This window comes from Anopheles moucheti, chromosome 3 (genome assembly GCF_943734755.1).
Source record: "Anopheles moucheti chromosome 3, idAnoMoucSN_F20_07, whole genome shotgun sequence".
Classification (NCBI taxonomy): domain Eukaryota; kingdom Metazoa; phylum Arthropoda; class Insecta; order Diptera; family Culicidae; genus Anopheles; species Anopheles moucheti.
The window spans coordinates 76,263,045-76,283,844 of record NC_069141.1 but is presented as its reverse complement, the minus strand read 5'-3'; the positions used below and the strand labels follow the sequence as shown (position 1 = coordinate 76,283,844).

Here is a 20,800-nt window from a genome sequence, read left to right as displayed (position 1 = left end):
TCGTCTACGCGAAACACACACACGCGGTCAAACACACTCGATGTGAGCAGAGATAGAGCTAATATTCATTTTTCAAGCCACGATGAGCAGCACACAACAAAAAAACATGAAACGGACACAAAAAAAGGAATTGTTCAAGGTGTTCCGAAATATGAGCACCTACCATAAAATTAAATAATAAATTTTCATTTTCATACGCCTTGCGAAGCGTTGCTGCGGTCTGGTTGCTCATCTCAAGGGATTATTCGGAGCGAAATTGGAAACGTCGAGATGCAGAGAGAGTACAGCTGCATCGCTATGAGTGGATATATGAATCCGTAAGAAGGAAACCAACACCACAACAAGCTAATATTTTTGTGGTTTTCATTTAAGTTTTTCGCAATTTTCTTCCATTCGCTTTAGCTTAAACAGATGACGTATTTTTATCAAAAAATGAATAAGTAACACAGCAAGTAGCTAAAAAATTTCAAGTAGTTTTCATATTTTTATTTTTTTTTGTGTAAATATTAAGAGATCTGAGGAATAATGATAAAATATAAACTATAGTTAATTAAAAAATCAAGCTTATGTACTTTAAATGCAAAATATATTTTTTACAACATGAAGTTTGACAAAAGCTGACAAATAGTGACAAAAGCTCCGTTTTGTCAAATTTGTCAGCATTTAGTCAGCTCTCGTGGCCCCGCACCTATTGATGCATTATAGAATAACAGCTGAGAGATGTAAAGCTTAGAGTATTTACAACATACTGCCTTTGTTGAACCTTACCAAACAACTATTTGCTGAAGGTTATAACGCCATCAAGTCTTTCTGAAAATGTGGCTGATCTAGCAATTAGCTATTAATGTGAACACCATAACGCGACATCATAACACAGTTCTTAATATCGGAATTAAATGTAATTAATGTCTCCAACATGTGCTGCCAACATGTCGATGTCAGATATCTTACAGCTGGTGAAACAATTCAATTAGTGTATAAGATATTTCAAGGATGTGTTCGCTTTCGTTTTGGGTGGTCAGTAATCACTTTACAGATCGTGTTAATTCACACAATTGTATATTTTGATATCGTGCGTTTCGGAGTCAATGGTTTATGTCAACAAATTAAGATAAAAGTCGCTTTAAAAAATTGTAGAAGATGGAAATCTGACACAAATGCTAAGATGAACGAATTGATTTTTATTCCCACATCAATTAAAGATCTTCAAACTTATTATCTTTTTGGTGTTTTAGGTATTTTTGGGTCTATTTTTATTAATTCTTATTCTCCTTATCTGATTACATATCCTAATATTTAAACAAATAAATACTGTGACTTTAGTTTTCATTCCGGTGTTAGTATATGGGTGACCTGGTCTAGACGAGATTAGAACCCCCTGTCAATCATGTTGTTTAGTAGTATAACAGTAGTAGTAGTTGATATGCAATTCCTTCATCAGTTTTCAATAACAATTCTATTCTATTCTTCTTTACAATCCCTTCCAGCTGGATGATGCGGCTCTGCAGGTGTACAAAGATGGAGACTATGGAGCGTACCTCGATCTGGAATCGTCGCTGGCCGAACAATCGGAAGACATTGAAGGTCTTAACTCGAAGTAAGTCAATCGCTGCAATCACTCGAATTAGAGGAGACCGTTTTTTTTTTATATCACCACACACCAGCAACCGATTCCCTCCATCCGTTATGGGATGAATTTAAATTGGTCGTACAGGCATCCTTGCGCGGCACTTCCGGCGGCCGGGATTGTCGAGCTAATTGCAACGCATTAATTTCCCTCGCGAAAGAATGAGGCGCGCAAATTGTGCGCTTTCTTCTGCCTTCTGAAACTGTGGATTTTTGCCGCTCTACGCACACACACCGCCATAGCCCTCCTTGCGGGAACACTTCACTGGCCACTTTCTCAGGGCACAAGTTTTGCTTTCAAGATACTGAAAAAGTTTCGTCCGGTAGTGCAAGGTCCCCCCCCCTCCCCCCCTCCAGGGAGCCATAGTTTGTAACGACTTCGTTTTGTGCTGTCACCAAAGTTGGATCTGTGCACACTTTCCACATTCGCAGCGTGTTCGGCGATTGAATCGAAGATTCTTGCTATTTTTTTTTTGTTGAAAAATATCTTCTGGTTTTTTTGTACGACACTTTGTTCCATCTTTGTTCGGTTTATGCAGAGTAGTTCCGGATAGAGCCACTCTAATGACCGCAAGTGGTAATACAATGTTGGAGTGGGGGAAGATTCAGTTGTTTTTTTATTGCAATTGCGCTAAAGTTTGTGTAAGATATTGGATGGAAAATTTGGTGAAGAGTTGAGAATGTTCTTCTGGAGCTAAGTTTGCCCATCGAATTGGAGGATAACATCTATTTATACCTAATTTTTCTCACGTACAATGTGTTGTAAATGTTTGCTAACTAATTGAATAACGATTTTATGAGGGTTGGAGCACAGTGTAATGAAATTGAGTGGATTTATAAGAAGAATGCTACATAACTTGCTGCATTAATTAAACTTTTAGTAAACAATTCGGATACTTCGCCCAGTACAGTACATCCCCCTGTCGGATGGAAGCGTTTCGTTTGCTTGTGGTTGCGTTAGCTAATAAACCGCACTATTTACGAGTTTCTTTCATCTGATTTTATTTTCATTTTCGTTACACAGCCGCAAAAATTCACTGGTCGTCCGTACGCAGCTCAGTGTTCGAGTTCACTCCATTATCGGTAAGTCTGCAAGAATTATTACACACCCGGGCACGTTCTTTGCCGTGTGCACCTCGGGCCAAAAGCCATTCCAGGTTCTTTTCCTGGTGACCGGAGCCAAATGACAAAACATGGTGCCCCCACCCGCTCTAAAAAAGCACGGTCATAGGTCCCATCCGTGCAGAGCGTGCAGAGAGGTACTTTAAACGAAACAAGGAATCATATTCTGTTTTCGTCATCAAACGGTCTCATGTCGTCCACGGCACGGCCGGTCGTGACGGTTGCTGGTGGGGAAGGGAACGATGGGAAATTGGGAGTCTTAGAAAGTCGTGCTCCGTGCACCGGGAAGTGGAGCTTCGGGTCATAAATGTTTATGGTATATTGGGATGTTTAGATCTTTACGGCCATGGTCAAACAAGTTAATTTTATTTCACTGTACACCGCGTGAGGTAGTTGTGGCCCGACCTGAGAAGTAATAAAGGTACATGCCTGATGCAGGATGCAATCTTTATACGCTTAAATACTGTAGCTTACACAAAGAGAAAATTGTACGATACGTTATACCGTTGGGCGAACAAAAATAAAGGCTCTTCCCGAAGGGTTCGAGATCTAGAAACGGATTGTGTTGTGACAACGCAAGACAAACAATTTACCATAACGCACCGTGCTAAAGAATAACGCTCCACTGTCTGGCGGACACAAAGAATGCAGGACGTTTTACGATGTGTCCTTTGAAAATTTAAGAATTTCTGTCTGTTCCCCCACCAATTTTTTTACGTTAGCGCCGGGACATCCTTTTTGCCCAGACAAAGAGCATTCCAGTGCGAAATTCCATCCGGACTATTTGTGCAGAAGTTTCTCACATTTACCCAACCAGCAGCACCGTTGCCAACTGACAAAGAAATCGAACTTGCTTCAGGTGATGCCCCCCGTTTGGCTGTGTCTCAATCGTCTGCATAACTTAGTTGTGCCTTCTTTGATGTTTCACTCAATTAACTTCGGTTTACGGTTCGAGTTTGGATTTCGTTACGGCACACCTGGGTGTCCCGGATGAGTTCCGGCATGAGAACGAACACCCTGCCAGAACCCCTTCACCAACGTGCCAGCCATATAATGTTGCAGGCGTGATGTGTTTCCTTCTTTTCGTATTTTTTCTATGGTTTTGGTTGTTTTTATTGTTTGGAACTGCGCTGGGAAGAATCTCCGAACTGAAAATCGAAAGTGTAAATCGATAGGAAGGAATTGGACCGTCACCAATTGTCAAAGCGTAACGGTCTCGAACCGTTCTACCCTTCACTTCGAAGCGCGTCCAGGAACCAAGGACATACCGGCGTATCATAACGGAGGAACAACGAAAAGTAAATAAATTTAAAATTGGATACTTCAAAGGATGAAATGAAGTAGACGGTCCATCACAACAAAGTGACCACATTGGTTGATAAGGTAATGGATGCATGCTTTTCGTTTCGATTTTGTTATAAGGACGAAATGATCTAGAGTTATGCTGCTCAGTTAAGATTCTTTAATGTTATGCCACATGTTATGCATAATATTAGGAGGATTTAATGATTGATTTGAGTCCCAGCTTATATAAGTACAATTCTTACTTGGAAGGGATGAGATTATCTTTGAGGAATCATTAAAAAAAAGCTTCTTACTTCAAATATGCCATTGAAGTGTGCCAAAAAGTGTTGATAGATGTGCGTCCAGATTAATAATTTAAACATCTTCAGTATCAATAACAAGAATACCTGAAAATCCTTGAGTATTAGTATTCCAAGTATCAATAAATGATATTGTTTCACTAATTCCCAGAGCGTCATTATGCTCTACGGATCTGACTAGTTCCGATGGATATCTATAATTGAGGATCAAGGTACTCAGTTTCAGAAGAGGAGTACCCAATCTTTTGACGGACACTTACACATTTCCAATAAGAAGTTTGATGTTCTGTGTACTTTATTGTTTGGATATTCCTTTTTGCTAAGTTTTTTTTCCTGCAGTCTTGAGTTGGAACTTCAGCTGTCATCAAGAACCTAAAGGAACCGGCGCAGATGAGATTTGATAGTGGTCTTATCGTTCAAAGAACAGCCCCATCAAACTCCAAAACTGATCTATTCAACTGCAGTTTTGTATTCTATTGAAGAGAAGTCATCAAGATCAAATGTCATGAAGATTGATTGTCTGGCTAAAATGCATTTGACACAATCTTTATACCATCAATACGCAACAGGTTCATCTACTGCAGAAATCGTAAAAAAAAACGCAACCCATTCGCCATTAGACTTACACACAGGATATTTTACCGAGCTGCCAACCGTACTCACGATCGTTTCGTTGCTCCGGGAGCACAGTTCCCGCCGGGATGGAAATAAAATTTATTCCATGCCATTACGCCAAACGCTTTTCAAATTCTCCACCAAACACACACTCTCCTGACGCAAGTACGTATCGTTCCGGATGGCCAGGAAATTGGTTGCAAAATGTGCGCCGCCAAACTCCGTGCGCTCACCATTGAACTTGCAAATGTGTGTAGTCCCACATCGAAAGGTGGCATACTATTGGCTTGCCGGGGTTAGTGCAGTGTACCATCAACCATTCTTCGCGTCGGATAGGATATAGGACGCAGTCGGGGTTGGTTTTTGTGCCACCACAATTTGTCCCTGCACGCTCCTCCCGGGTTTCGAAGCAGCAATGCAAACGCGGTGCAATGAAGTGGTTTGGCCAACAGAGGCTGATAAATTTTCCCCAATTTCACTTTGGCGGTTTCAGGGCTCCCGCTTGCCATGCTGTTCAGTAGCAGTGCACCTCTAAATCACTATTCAGTGCAGTGTGGTGTTTCGTGCGGTTTCATGCCGATGCCTTTTTGCTAATTGATTACACTGCCTCAGTTAGACCTAAATAGACCCTAAATGCTAGCGGTATTAGGCGTTGGCCACACACACACACACTGTCTTGTTAAATGCGATCGTAAATTCGATCATTTTTAAGAACTTCTAATTGCCGATGCCGGGAATGTAAGGGAAGGCAACAGCTTTCTTTATTCGCTGAATGAGCGTGTTAATTTACGGCGAACTTCCATCGCGAAGGTTATCAGTAAAATGGGAATTTGCACAACCGTGCGCCAAAGGCACACGGGTTAACCCGACTCGTAAAAATACTATTACGTAAAATTTTATCGCTAAAAATGGTTCGGGAAATAACAGTTAAGACTAATCGTGCCCTATCATTAATTACCGTTCGAGGAACTTTTGTGCGCGCCTATCGAAAAACCTCCTAACAGCCGTATGCGCACAGGAGTGAAGAAAGTACACCAACCAAGCGTCACAGGATTTGTTCGCCAATGAGCAGATCAACGAAAAAGAGGGAAACAAGAGGGTTGAAGGAAAAAAAACGACGCTTAACACAACATTAATCCAGCGGATATTCAACGCTACCGCCCACAACGCAATCAATGATCAACAAGCATCAGCAGTTTTGATAGCTCATAACCATTTGCTACTCCGTCAGCAGACGGGAATTCGTGGCCGGGGATCGAAACGGTGGGCAAGGAATGCCGAACGAGAAGAAATGACCGTCGTGATGCTGTGGAGTGTGTTTCGAGCTGGGGTCCCGTAGTTTGCGTGTCTCCTGGCCGCCTGAATCGATGTTTTGTTATGCTAATTAGGCAATTATCGCTATCGAAAGAAAACATAACCATCGATCGGTTCGGATTCGGTCATAAATTCATACGAACTCAACGAACCGAACACCGGGGCAGGGTTCGCTTACCCGCACCCGCACCCAACTACATGCGTGCTGACGGTTCCTGACCTCCTCCCCGGCTCCATCTTTTCACCATTATTATGCTGATGATGTTGGGGGTTTGAACCCCGCAGCCTGTGTGGCTGCTACCGCGAGAATATGGGATGCCGTGCCGGAAGATGATGTTGTTGTGAGGCGAGAGTGATCATTATGAAAATGGTAATGCGGATGAAGTGTGCCGCTGACACGGACGCATCATTGACTCTGGCCCCATCAACTCATCATCATCGACTGCTGTGCAGGTCCGGCCAGTGCCAGAAGTCAGTTCTATTGCAATTGTTGTGTGCCCGTCGAGTGTTTGCACAAAACTGTTTCGCAATATGGCTGTGCGCATGGGTGGTCGTGGGTGTTGGATGGATCCTAGAAGTGGTCATATCCTTCTTACAATGTTCACTCGGCTCGCTGAGGAACCATAGCGCTGAACAATGTATGGACAATCGGGGTCTTTTCGGCTTGAATGGGATTACGTTCGTGACTGTGGAAGCCAGCACTTGACATGTCTTTTGTTGATGTGTAAAGTGTTGAATGTCTACAACATGTTGATTTGCATGTGCCGTTGGTAACATTTTAAGCATCATTATTTTGACGGTTGTTCTCAACCGAGCAGCTGTTTGTGTATGTTTTCCGAGTTTTAATAATTTAATTGAACCATTTGCCTTGGAATACCTTTTGCAAATTATTGTTTATGATTGTTATGACAGATACACTTGCATCAACTGACAACTAAAGTGAAAAATAATATATTGTAAGTAACTAAAATACTAAACAGTTTAGTTTTTTACAAACTATTGATATGTAGATTACACGTATTTATTAAAAAAAATGTTAGTAATGTTTTATTCAAACATTTAAAATAATGTATCCGGAATAAATAAAACACCTCTAGGAGCCCTGTAAATTTAACTATCGCTCTCAAATTTTAATTAATACACAAAATATTTAATTTTGATTATCTCATTGAAGATTTATCAGCATATTTTTTGATAATTTTAACCCTCCTGAGTAAGCCCCATCCTGACTGAGGTTTATCAGTCTCTGCGGTGAAATGGTGTACAGTGTGAATGGACACGCATTCGAAGTGGGTCATATGTACGCAGTAAACCCCCAAATCGTATCTGTACAAACAATATGTTGTGTGAAAAGCGACAGCTAATGATGATGTCATGAGGGTAGCATCCTCATTTGGTCTACGCACGCAACTACACGAACAAAGCAGCAAAGCACATGGCCGGATTTGTCTTAAACAAACATGGGCCCAAATATCCTCCGCAGCTTTTTATAGCATGCCAAACAGGTTAACCCCGGATGTGTAGAACTGGGGGAGATTGAAAGTTCAATTTTCCGGCAGCCTCGGTTCTGCTCAATTCTGCAACGTTCCGCACTCTCCACGGTCGAAAGAACGGAATTGCAAGAGACCAAAGGCACCGATTAGCTTCATTCGGTATTCTGGTGTCGAAATCGATAATAATGTACCTAACCCGAGTACGGAGGACGATGACGAGCAACCCAGAATCGCCAGAAGTATGCGGACACGAGAGAAATAAAGCAAACCATGGTCTGCAAATGGACGATAATTTGAGAATTTTCAGCGGAATACCCCCCCGCGTAACAACCTCCAATTCCCACCCTGTACCCACCTGCTGCAGACGTTGCAAGTAGCTGCGGAGTTATCGCATCGAACATCGTTGGTACTAAACGGTACTTTATTAGCATCGAACGGCGATGATAGTTTGGTGGGATTTTGTATCCCCCACCGAACGGGGCCGCATAATGATCGGGCAGAATTCAGCCAAAAATGTCCGTAAACGTAAAGGGTAGGGTAGAACGACTAGTAGCTGGTACGTGATGGAACGTACTAGCGCAGCCATAAGCAATGGTTCGGACGAAGGGATATCAACCGAATAATACCGCTGCCCCCAGTGGGAGTAACGGGAATCGCAATCTCGAAGACACCTCCATTAGCCGCTTTCGTAGAATGAGGCCAGAAATCCTGGCGGTCCAGGATCTGAGCAACGCCATCGGTGACGGTGCAAAAATTTGGGAACCGATCGGTAAGCTGCAATAAACACGGAAATAAAACTAACCAAAAATCCTCACCAAGTAGCTGACGAGATTTCGGCACCAGAACAGAAGACACCTTAAGGGAAAACCTTGCGTTCGTCAGACATTCAAAAAAAAATTGGCAAATCATTCAATCACTGCTCTTCGTAACAAGGGCCCGCTTTTTGCTCCCAGCACTGCTTTTTTCATCCCGTTCATCCACATAACTCCTGCCCATAATCTGACCGAATCGATTGTTTGCTTCCGAAATACCTGCACTCCATCAGAGAACTTTTCAATCCGGGATTATCTCAGTAAGGAAGAGAGTTGTTCTACGACCCGTTGGCGAATATCAACGCTTGGGGAAAATATGGAAAAATTAACACCCCTTTCAACAGCCTCTTTTGCTACGAGGGTGTGTGTGTGTGTTTTTATAATAAAGTGACGTTACGTGCTTTCACTAATCGGCAATAAAGAAGCAGCAAAAAAACGCCCTCAACCGCTCGGCACGCTGCTCAGCTCAGGGTGCTTCTGCTGTGGGTTAGTGAAGTGGCAATTTCTGACCGCTTGTTCATTTTTTGTTTTATCGCCACATGGAACACCATCGACCCGGAGGATTACCGCTGGAAGATATGATATGCCAGGCACGGTGCAATCGTAACAGATGAATGGCTTCATTTCGGGAGGTGGATTCGTGCATCGGGCTCCTGAAATGGAATTATTAAGGTGCCCGGCCAGAAGCGTGATTATTTATTAGCAAAACGGTAGCAATTATCTCGACCGGTGCCGTGTGCTTTGTTTGCCACTTAAGGTCTAATTCTAGCTCCGAAGATAGCTTCATTTGTCGGTTGGTTGGAGTTAAGACGAATCGAAATGATGCTAACGAAAGCTGGTTAGTACTATCTGAAGCATCACAAAATTTGGGCAACATTTATCACCTTACTGGACATCAACTGCTGCTGCCGAAGCTTACCAAACTCGCTTGACAGATTCCACACACTCCGATACACAACCGGTTTCGCTTTTACATATGTCAAAATTAATCACACAGTGAAGCATTGTTAAACAACGCGGGCAAACATAATTGAGCCGAGCAACTATTGTCTTTGAATGACTCATTCAAGATGATTGACTCACTTCTGTCTCGTCTCTATTTAACTGTGTACACACGTACGGCCGATGCTTTGAAACGACCCAAATATTTACCAGGCAGCCGCGTGTTGTCGGATGCAAAGTGACGTACACCAAACCGTGGAGCAGTGCTCTCGGTTCGAACCTCTTTTCCATCCGTGGCTTGTTGAGAAAGGGCTTCGAACAAGGTCAGTGAGGGTAAACAGTTTTAAAACACGGGCACTGCACTTATGGAGGCTAATAATTTGTGTTTATGATCATCACTTTACGCTGGTAATGTCGCAAGCACTGACTCACTCTTCAACAGACGGTTGACCCAGTCAAGGTGAACACAAATCGTTTGTTGTGTCCCGTTTAAAAAAATACATCATTACATTACTCTCAAAATCGCCCATAACCATCCATCACCTATTCATTTAATAGGAAAAAAAACCACGTTGGTACCAAATATTCTATCGCCAGCTAATGGAAAGCTTGATGTCGAACTTTTCTGCCAGCTTAAAGCGCCTGTTAAGTGTGTCGATTTTCCTCTCCGAGGGCTGCTTCGTGCCGAGTCAATCACGTCGCATTTTCTTGCTTGATCTTTATTTTATGCTCGTTTATGGTTTTTTTTTCTTCACTTCCACCAACAGTGGGCATTCAATTGATCGGTAGCGCGTGTCTGCGTGTACGAGTTTTCTCGTTTTGCTCTTGCAACAACAGTGCGTGGCATAACTATAGGAGTAGTATTTTTTTTTTGAGAATAAAATTCTATTATTAGAAGCAGGGGGGTATTCTGTATGACAGGAAGAATTCAACTTTATTAATTGACATTTTTCCTATCCAACGTCCAACTCACCTAACACATCTGTCAGGAGCTTAAAAATCTGTAAAGTGAGAAAGCTTTCAAAAGAATCGATCTCATCTAACAGAAGCTTGAGAGTGCAGTGTATATTTCCACATGTTCTACTTCAAATTGAATAGAGATGGTTAAAAATTTACCTCATCACCTCAAGAAATTATCAAAACAAAACCTTATATTTATTATATTCTTTAAAAACAATTGTGACACACTGTAAATATTCCTGTCTTCATTTGTTTGAAGCTTACAAAAAAATCATTGTTGTATCAACTCTGAGCACAAATAATTTTCACGTTCTATATTCACCGTAAAATCCTGATAGCTTCTTAAAGAAGCTGTTTTAATTAATCTAGCATTTAAGATAAATGCCTTACAGCCATACAGACACCAATAGATAACTTGTTCCAACAGCATGCACTGCCATTTTTCCGTCCCGCAGCAGTGCCAACGCAAACGTGTCGCCGCAAAGCTTCACCGGAAACATTCTCCAATGAATTGCTGGAGAAAATAGCAACAACGCAGCATCAACAAGAAAAAAAAGGTTTCCTGCCATCCCCTTCAGCGAATGACAGTTTTTCATTGCACTTTTGCGAAGCCCACTGTAAGCCCGGCAACAAACACGAAAGACTATATTGCATTGCGCCGCCCTTTTTGCCGTCCCGCGCAGAAATCGGGCGCAACCCCAGGGCCGCGCTCCGGACGGTGTGCTGATGAGCTCGTTGACCATTTTGGTTGACAGCTGCGTGTGCGGTGAAGGGAAGCAAAAAACAAAACGACCAACACGACCCAGCAGTTTGCTGCAGCTGCCCGAAGCTGTGAGGAATGGCCGATGGGAGTCGTCTGGGCTTGTCTTGGGCGGGCGGCACCGAACCGGGCCGTGAAAGGCTCTGGGTGGCTTCGATTTCGCTCCTGCGAACAACTACCGCCGACGAGCATAACTGCGCCAAATGCCTTTAAATGAATGAACTTGAACTTCTTCGCGTTGCCGTATCTCGGCTTCTGCAAGACTACAAAGATCCAGTACGACTAGAAGTAAGGTAGTTTGGACGGGGCGGGAGATAGTTCGTTCGCTCCTCTTTGCCTCACGGTATGGGATACAGTCTCCACACCATGAGTTCCTTTCATCTATCTCGCACAGTGTTTAGCAAATGGCAAGATTGGAGTTCCTAGCGTTGATTAGAAGAGGGGCAAACATCGTTCCGATGATTGGAAGTTCAGGTCTTGCGTCGTGTGACAGTTAGCGGCATTTAAGCAAACCGATATAGGTTGCTTAAGGTAGCATCTTCAGCTGACGATGTTTGAGGTTTTTATTAATTGCTACATTTTATCGCCATTCTACAGCACCGAGGTCGATGGCTTTAGATAGGCTCCCAACCCTAAGATGTTCATTTCATGAGCAGAAAACAGTGTCAATTAAAGGGAATATGATATTAAACATATTGTGATAAGAATTTATTTACATTAATATAAAATCGAAAAATACTATAAACATATTAATTAAAGCCCACAATAAATGTTTCTTGGGCACGACCATTCGACTTCATTTTTAACCAGAAACGATCAAACTCTGGTAGAGACATGCATCATAAACGATGCGTCGCTCAGCAAAATATTATTGGTCTTTTTTACGACCCGTACGGTTCGCTGCCAGCATATCCTTATCGAATATCCATCGATGAATCCATTATTAAAAGATAACCATCCGGAAAGGAAAAATTGGGTTTTCCATCTTCTTATGCAGCTTCACCGGAATCGTACCGAATCGTAGGGTCGTACAATCGATGGCACAGACATCAAGATGCAATAAAAGCGAATAAATTTCACATCTCATACTCCGCACGAACGCGAAAGCGGTCGGAGAGAAATGTATTCTGGCAGCGTATTTGAATCACGCTCGTTTGCTTTCGCATCCTTTGGTCGAGCTTACATATTATTTAAACTGAAAACGCATAAAAAACGAACCTCATCTTATTACAATTTCGTTATTTTTTACAACATTTGATTTGAGTTTAAATCGAACAGAATGGAATTATTGTACAAAAAAAAACATGAAAAACAGCGCACACACAAGAAAAGCTTACACTAAAAGTAATTTTGTGGTAATAATAATCAGCAATGGAAAAGGAAGGGAACCCGTGCTTGTCGATACTAATTCGTAATATTAACACCCAACTTCCTGCAAAGAAAAAGCCAACGGTTAAACCACCATTACAACCCGTACTTCATCACCCTTTTTACCAGCGCGCTCGTTGCTCGTTGTAGCAGCGTTATGATTATGGTGATAAATTGCATCCTGTGTGCAAAAGGCGACCATTTTTGCCGAATTAATGGTCACTTTTTACGACGGCCCTGCGTCAAAGCAGCATATTACTGACCGTCGTCTGTGTCGGCCATTGTGCCCCACGGTAAATTAGGGGATAACATTCCCTGATCCCTCGTTCGTTTTTTCTTATTTTATGGGACCGACGACAACGAAATGATTTATTTTACACATCAACGCTTCATTCCGCGCTTATCTGTTGTACGGAAGCTTAGGAAGTGAATAATAAAGGAAGTATGTTCACGCAGAACAGGCGGACCGGTGGGGTACAAGATACGCTTTATCAAATAAAGGAGAATTGTTCTTCGATAGTAGTGGCAAATATTGAACTTGACCTGCATTTTTTGTTGCCAATGCTGGATTGCGCAAAATTAGTGTGGGAATTGAAAGTATTTCACCTTTAATCGACCCCCTTAAAATCGATCAACGCAAAACATGAACAAAGGCAACATGATCCGGCTTGAATAGAAAGGAGCAAAGGAAAGGTATTGGAAATTGCCCCCGCGGTCCCCTCCCCGAAAGTGAACGATGGCCTACAAATTATGGCTTCAGGTTTTTTGCAAACTCACCCAACTTAAAAATCACCGTTCATTCTAAATTCGATCACCGGTCGCTCTGGTGTGAAAGCAGTGGATGCCGCGTGGAATAGGTCGGTGTCAAGTTTGAGCTCAATGTGCCATAAAACACAGCCAATCAGACTCAAAGTGCGAGACGCTTTCATTGATTGTTGCGTGAACAGTTCACACTTTCGGATGGGGTGTGAATGGTCTTGAAACGTTCAAAATGTTGTATTTTAACAGAACTTTTTGCTAGGAGTACAACATAATGAAATAATGAAAAAATATTAAATATTGTTAAGAATTTTTAAGGAAGTTATGTACTTAAAATGTGTATTATGGGGTAAATTTCACCACAAACAACACTGCAATGGATGATGATGATGAGGTTCCACCTCTTATCCCTGCTTGAGACTGCACGTAGGACGAAGCTAACGTAAAGGAAATATAAAAATTATTTAATGCGAACTAGGCCGATGTCACCGAATTCCGATTGCGATATCATCTTGCAAAATAGAAATGTCAGCTTGTTAATACAACAATGTCAACAACATTGAGATCCAGGGGTGAAAGTGACCCAGGAGGTCCTAAACCTATACAAAAATTTCCTACAACATCATTGAGATACAAAGATTCAAATTCAAATACCTAAAAAACCTAGATCACAGATCATTTTTCAATTCTTACCAAGTTGGGCTGGAATATTTAATGCTTAAAGTGGAATTTGGCTTGAACATGTCAATCTTTCATGTAAATGTAGATTCCAAATAGCTTTGTATATACATTTGAGTTTGCTTAAAATTCAGAAAATAGTAACATATATCTTTATACTGTAAACAGTTGAAAAAAATACAGAAATGGTCTCATATTCCTTATCTGTCGTAAAAAAGCTCTCAAATGTTGCTTTGAAATTTGTTACTTACATTGAATTCATCTCTTCTTTTCAAGTATTTCTGTTTTTCCCAAGTGTTTAATTAATTTTAATTCTAGTTCTTTAAAAAAGTTTGATAAAATGTTATCTAATGTTTACTTCTAGTTTACAGTACAACGCAGCCTAATAATGAGTATAATAATACAATGTTGTTAGTTTTTCTTTAAATTATTATCACCTTCGAGAAGGAATTTTTTATCTCAATAGTATTCCCTTTGTTAGCATATTTCTTTATGATGCAAAATGAAAGTGATTTTCACTCCCATTTCCCTGGCCCGCAAGAAGTCAATCGGAATGAGGAGCTTGTTTATGCTTGAGTCCGTTCATTCAACTCGATCTAACACGATCGTGCTGAAACCGCCAAAGGTCGCTCCAGTATCGGCTGAACTTGGACATTTTCAAACCGATTTACCTTCGCGAGGTGGCCCGCTCTCGGTAGGCGTGAAAGTTGTGCCCTTCAATCCCGTCCGTTGCCGATAATGGCTCGCTTCTTAGGCAGTGGTACCGTATTCCCCGGCACGGTGTGCGCCCAGCCGTTGGACACATTTTGGATGAGGAATTGCCGCCCATTTCGGACGACCTCCTTCTTGTTCCGTCCGCGATCGGGGCGAAGTTTTTTGTTCAAAACGACCTTCCCTCCCCACAGTGGTTGTGTTCCCGGCTGTGGAAAGGTGAAATTTTATCACTCAAATTAGGAAGGATTACCTAAAATGATTCTTTGCAGCACACGGTGTTTTTTTGTCTTGTTGTTGTTGATGCTCATTTCAACATTCACGCGAACGCGTTCGAACCTTTGCGCGTCGGACGAACGGACGGACGAAAACAACGCCGAAAAACCCTTCGCTAAACCGCTTTATTGTTCGCTAGACAGCTCGACGCGAATTTCGAAAGGCTTTTAGGCAGCTCGGATGCAGCCCATTTGAAGCTCAATTTATTTTATCGCGCCCTGTTTGTGAGCCACATTGATTGAATTTTACGTGACGATCTTGACGGTTTGAGATAGATAGGCAATTTGGGAAAGTAACAAAAAAAAAAACACTCCCTCACACTCACACACATCGCTGTACTCACAGCGAATGAGCGCAGCAGGATCCGCTTAAGGGAAATATCGATTGAACCACCCAAGTGGGGTGCTTGTGCGGTTCGTAAGTATGTGAAATACTAATCCGAAAAGTTATGTCACAAATACTCGACAAATTATTTGCTCCATTCGAGCATTTGTTAGTTGACCGTCCGTTTCCGTTGGGTGTGTTCTGCTGGGCGCACAGCAGACAAATCATGTAGGAGCGTTGGAAAATTTCAATATCCATACATCCTCGAGGAAATTGTGAACCAGCGCAAAATGGAAACCGAAATCTTCAACCACACCATAAGGAAAATGTATTTATGATGGTGAAATCCCGATCCTTTTCCCCTATCTGGCATGTGAATTCGTTTGCCATTCTTATGATTTACATAATACGCTTATGCTCGGCAGCCCCAAGCCCCCATATATGCAAGGTCAATGTGCCAGCTGAATGAAGAAATCCGCCAATTTCCTTCGAGCTCCACTCACGTATCCCTGTTCCGCTGCCCTCTCGCCGCGTGTGTTCCTTTTGTGTCACCAAAATTTGGAATCGTTGAAACGCAAACCAGCACCGTTCAGGGAAGCAGGCGACACTGCCTGGTGCAGGCACACCCGATATTATCATGGCTGTGTGTGCAAAATTACAAATGCGAAACGAAATGTTCAATATTCTGGGCTCGTTTATGCTTTGCGCCTCCCTTGTTTATGGTGCGACCCAACGAGACACGAACATCGTTCAGCTGCGGTGGCTTTTGCGCTCGAATTCTAGCGTAATTGACGGTTCAGCGCCACCGATGCAAAAGCCAATGTTCTGAGATTCGCCGCAAGATTGAGGCGCGAATCGCATAAGTCATTCGGCGATGTCTCCGCCATGCTCTCCGCTGACGTGCAGGAATGTCTGTGCGTGAGTGTATATTGGCTACATGGATGGAATTTCGGTCGATCATTTAACGGCTATTGGACGTAACCCGTAGCCGGATCGGCTCTTGCCCGGGAGATTCTCGAGACGCAGGAATCTGTGCAGAATGTTGGATACACACTTGAATGCCCCGAGCCTATTCGGTTCGGAATCGTATCGATTCGCCTGTGGTACCAGATGCCGACATCAATCGGCTGTTATCCGCCCTGCCGATCCGGAGCGAGGGTTTCGAACTAATCAAAAGTGCCAGAGGTGGATCATTCAACTTCATACATAAAAATCGATTATCACACTTGGAACAGTGGCCGGATGTTTGTGATGTTATGATGGAACAGTGGCGGTGTGGGACTGTGTATCGATCAGCAATCGGTTGAAATTGTGTCGAACAGCCCCTGGAAGGATACACAGTCATCTGAAGAAGATGAAAAAAAAACAAAACATCCTGGAGCATAAAGAAGGTCTCAGGTCAAGCCGAAACTAGTTGATATTCTGCACGCGTCTGTTGGAAACCGTAGAATTCCGGGTATATTTCAGAAACACATCTGCTTCGGGCTACTTTAAGGCTTTTGTCAAGAAGAATATTTATTAAAAGATATCTTTAATTCATTACCTTTGAATATGCGCACAGTACGAGTAAGGGCTACTAATTTAATACAGTGAATGTCATTACTTTACGGGTAGTTGTTATTTCAAGAATAAGTCAAAACATTGAAGAGATCTAAATGATATTCTAGCAAAATATAAAGTATGAAACAATGTTTAATCTTGATATCCACATATCAATACGAACACTACAAGGTTTTGGAGATAAAATGATAAAATTCTACTTAAGCTTCTTGTTTTTTTGTCGAGTTATGCTACGCAGAGGTGTATGTAAAATTGAGTTAATGTTGTGAATAAGTTTTAAAGATTATTTTTAATATAATTTCTAGTAGTTACTTTATGTATCCTAAAAATATTATTTAATTTGCGACAACTTTTGCACTTCATTTAAACTTCTTCGTGTTCGTATAGTGACGTCACACACTGTATAAAGCAAAATCACCTTTAGAAGGAAGCAAAGAGAATAACGGTCAAGGTTGTAATTTCTTCAGATAATTCATTCATACGCGTTGTCACGACTTCTTCATCCAATCCGGTCTGAGCAGCGCGACGGGCCAAAAAAAAACAAATCCAAAGGTTATAATCATGCAGTAAACAGACATACCTACACACACACATACACTGCCTGCAGGTTTCATGCACAGGGCAGCGTGATTTCACAACCTTCGCGAATGGCAAAACGGCCCGCAAATAATGGGCAGAATCTAAGACGGCAGCAGATGAAATGTGTGTCAACGGAGCCGTGTGATTCCGTTGTTTATTTATGAGAGTCCACACACACACTCGTACGTTGTATGCACGGGGATGGCAAATCCTCACAAAGGGATGTGAACGTTGCACACAACGTACCGGAAGTGGTGTGCCTTGTTGTATCCGTCAGCTCGACGAGCATTATATTTGCTCCCTAGCAAGTGACTTTAACAGTTTTGTGATTTTACTTCAATAAAATAGCTTCAAGAAAATAAACTTACATTTACGGTTGATGTTCTTCTGGAAGCCACGGGCGCGTTCTGCCCTAACACAGCTTCGCAAGATTCTCCTCCACGCGGGAGCGAATTTCAGTCTCGATTTTCCTGCTATTTTATGACCTCATCGTTAGCTGACATCCCAAAAACTCAACGCAAATCGCAACGGATTTACCCTGCTGCCAGATGCTTCCGGTGTCCGTCAGGCTGCGCCATCATCTCTGACACGTTGACGACAGGTTAGGACTTTGTTGTGTGCGGGCTTGTCGTTGTCATTTTGCTGGTGGTTTTATGTGCGAATCGGTTACCATGACATTCGCCAGGGGGTACAGTTACCCATCTTACACCATATGCGAGGGAAGCACACGACCGACCAAGCAGGAAATGAAAAGCGAAAATGGGAAGTAAAGCTCCACTTCGAAAAAGCTCAATAAATGATATTGAAACCACAGTTCGTCCACAAAACCATAAACACACAAAAGCGATTCGGTGCGGTTAGGGAGGGGCCGCAGGGTGGAAGCGAAACGGAAGAGAGTCAGAAAAAAGCGCCGTCTTACAAAACTTCGGTAGAAGATGCCATAAAAGTTTATAACCTTTTGCCACCATCAAACTCCACCGCCATGGTCACCCCGCACCCGTGCAGAGGAAACAAACATCCCTTCCCCCAAAATGCCAAAAAGGGTTGCTTGTCACACCATCGACGGCGCAAGGGTTGAATTCCCTCTCCGGTCTAATCTGCATCGAGAGGGAATTTCGTGTGTGCATGTTTATTTCTTCTCTTTGTTGCTGCTTCAATACTCCTACGTAGCACTGCATCTGTTGGCATCTCGTCTGCCGTCTGCCTTCGTATAAACGCACCATCAGCGGTGATTGGTGATACATGGTTTTCCGCTTTCTTCCATAAGGTCATTGTCGATTAGTGGTCTGCCGGGCCACGGTGCTATATGCGTGTATGCTGTGATTGACCCGCTCAACCTAGCATCGTAGTAGGCAATCGAAACCGAAACTGACAGTCGGTGGTTTATTCGTTCCATGTATTAGCCCGCAAAAGGCTTTCAGTTTTGCAGCCGAACCGATGTGATGCCGTGGCGATGAAATTGATGTGCGCCTCGGTTGTAAAGTTCACGATCAAGGTCTAACGAATCGGGCCTGGTTTTGTTTCTGGCTGTATTTATTTTGCCTTTTACGCTTTATCGTGATGTCAAGATAGGAAATCCGAGTTTCCGAGCTTTCGGTTTCGGTTGTTGTTTTACGAAAACTAGCTTCATGCGTACCGCTTCCAACGATGCAAACGAGTTCTTAAAAAAAGGGAGCTCATTTTCCCCCTTCTAATGCAGTGTGTGTGTGTGTTTGTGTGGGAAACGAAGCATCAAATAAGTTCAGCAGTAAACGTGCCAACGGTCCGGACGATTCGGTAATTAAAAGAACATCATCGCACGAATGTTCCTATAAATACAGCCCAATTTAGAACGACTCATTTTAAGTTTATGTTTGTTTTATTGGTGAACAAAAGGCAAAAAAAAAAACAGAAAAGATCGATGCAAACGTTACTACTTGTGGGGCATGCGGACGTTAACCGAGCTAATGAGCTTATTAAAGTGACTTTGAACGGAAAGTACTAGCTAGCTTTAAATGATTCCCTTTTCTTTTTGGACCTCGACCTGCTCGAGTTTGGCACGGGAAATTGGTGTTGGGCTTGATGAATTGTTTGGGAAAGAGTCGTTCATATGAATCTCCAATTTAAAGACATTCGAATGCTTACTCTCAAAGCTATCTGCATTCTATGAAAGTTGAGGATTTGTAAAAATAGTTTGTATACATATGAGATTTACCAAGTACTGATATCTTTCTTTCATATGAGTCGGGGAATCATTCGAACCAGGAATCAACTCTCAAAACATCTCTGACGACTATTATCGTGAAGGTTCATTAATCTCTAAAATTACTCTCGAATGGGTTAAGTGTTTTTTTAAAGATTGATGATTCTACAAAGATTTATATATCTTCAAATATTTGAAATTTTAACCCTTTTATTTTATATTACAATTGATTTATGCTATTAAAGACTTGCAGAGTTCTTGGTATATGTCTCATATTTAATCAACTTTTCTTTACATATAAATTAATTAGAAAATACAAAATGTTGACTTTTAAATAATAATTCAGCATGACAGTCAAGATCTTCTCATGTTGAACAAGATCTACGATCATTTTCGATATCAATGTCTAATAATGATTGTAAAATATCTAAAGAGTCTTAATTCTTCAAATTAAAGATCCACAGTTATTCGTTTTCCTCAAGATACATTAAACTTCACATCTTGATCAGATTTACCCAATAACAAGGGAAATACATCACCTACAATTGTTTCTCTGGTACAATTCTCATCGGAAAACGAAAACGCTCACATATCGCATAACACCAGCATGCATTATGTCGTGACGCTGTTGGATTCTGCCCCCCGTCATCACCCTCCGACCCGGTCGATAGCTGTCCAATTTACTCTTATCTAATAACGTGTATAATTTAATAATGAATCAAAATGGATTGATGCGTACGCAAAAGCTCCGGTACTCCCGTTCGGTGCGTTCGCGTATGTTGCGTAAAGTTAAAAACCATCTCAGCCACCGACAGGCGACGGGCACGACGACGCGTCATGCACACAATGCGCGACAAGACATTGTGCGGCTACACATCAACCTGCCCGCCCGTCTATCGCCCTGCTGCATCATAAATGCCCTTTCAATCAAGAGCATAAATGTGTTTATGCTTTCTTCAGCAACGAACAGCCGGCGGGCATAGCGCCATCGTACGCCGGTTTGCAGCTGAATTCGTGGTGGAATCGTTCCGTGTTTCCGCTTTTTACTTAGCCCGTTTGTTGAACGGCTGGTCCATGTTGGCGCTCGTGGTTCGTGTGGATGCATCACCTAGACG

At 42.2% G+C, this 20,800-nt stretch overlaps 1 protein-coding gene across 3 annotated transcripts in view; it reads left to right on the top strand.

Annotated features, from left to right (window-relative positions):
- Positions 1–1,487: 1,487 nt before the first annotated feature.
- LOC128301458 (FH1/FH2 domain-containing protein 3) overlaps positions 1,488–20,800 on the top strand; it is a 31,218-nt gene continuing 11,905 nt past the window's right edge. For all 3 annotated transcript variants that reach the window (XM_053037955.1, XM_053037953.1, XM_053037956.1), the window contains exons 1-2: positions 1,488–1,597; positions 2,651–2,709. The gene's annotated coding sequence lies outside the window, so the exon portion shown is untranslated. The remainder of the gene's footprint in view (positions 1,598–2,650; positions 2,710–20,800) is intronic.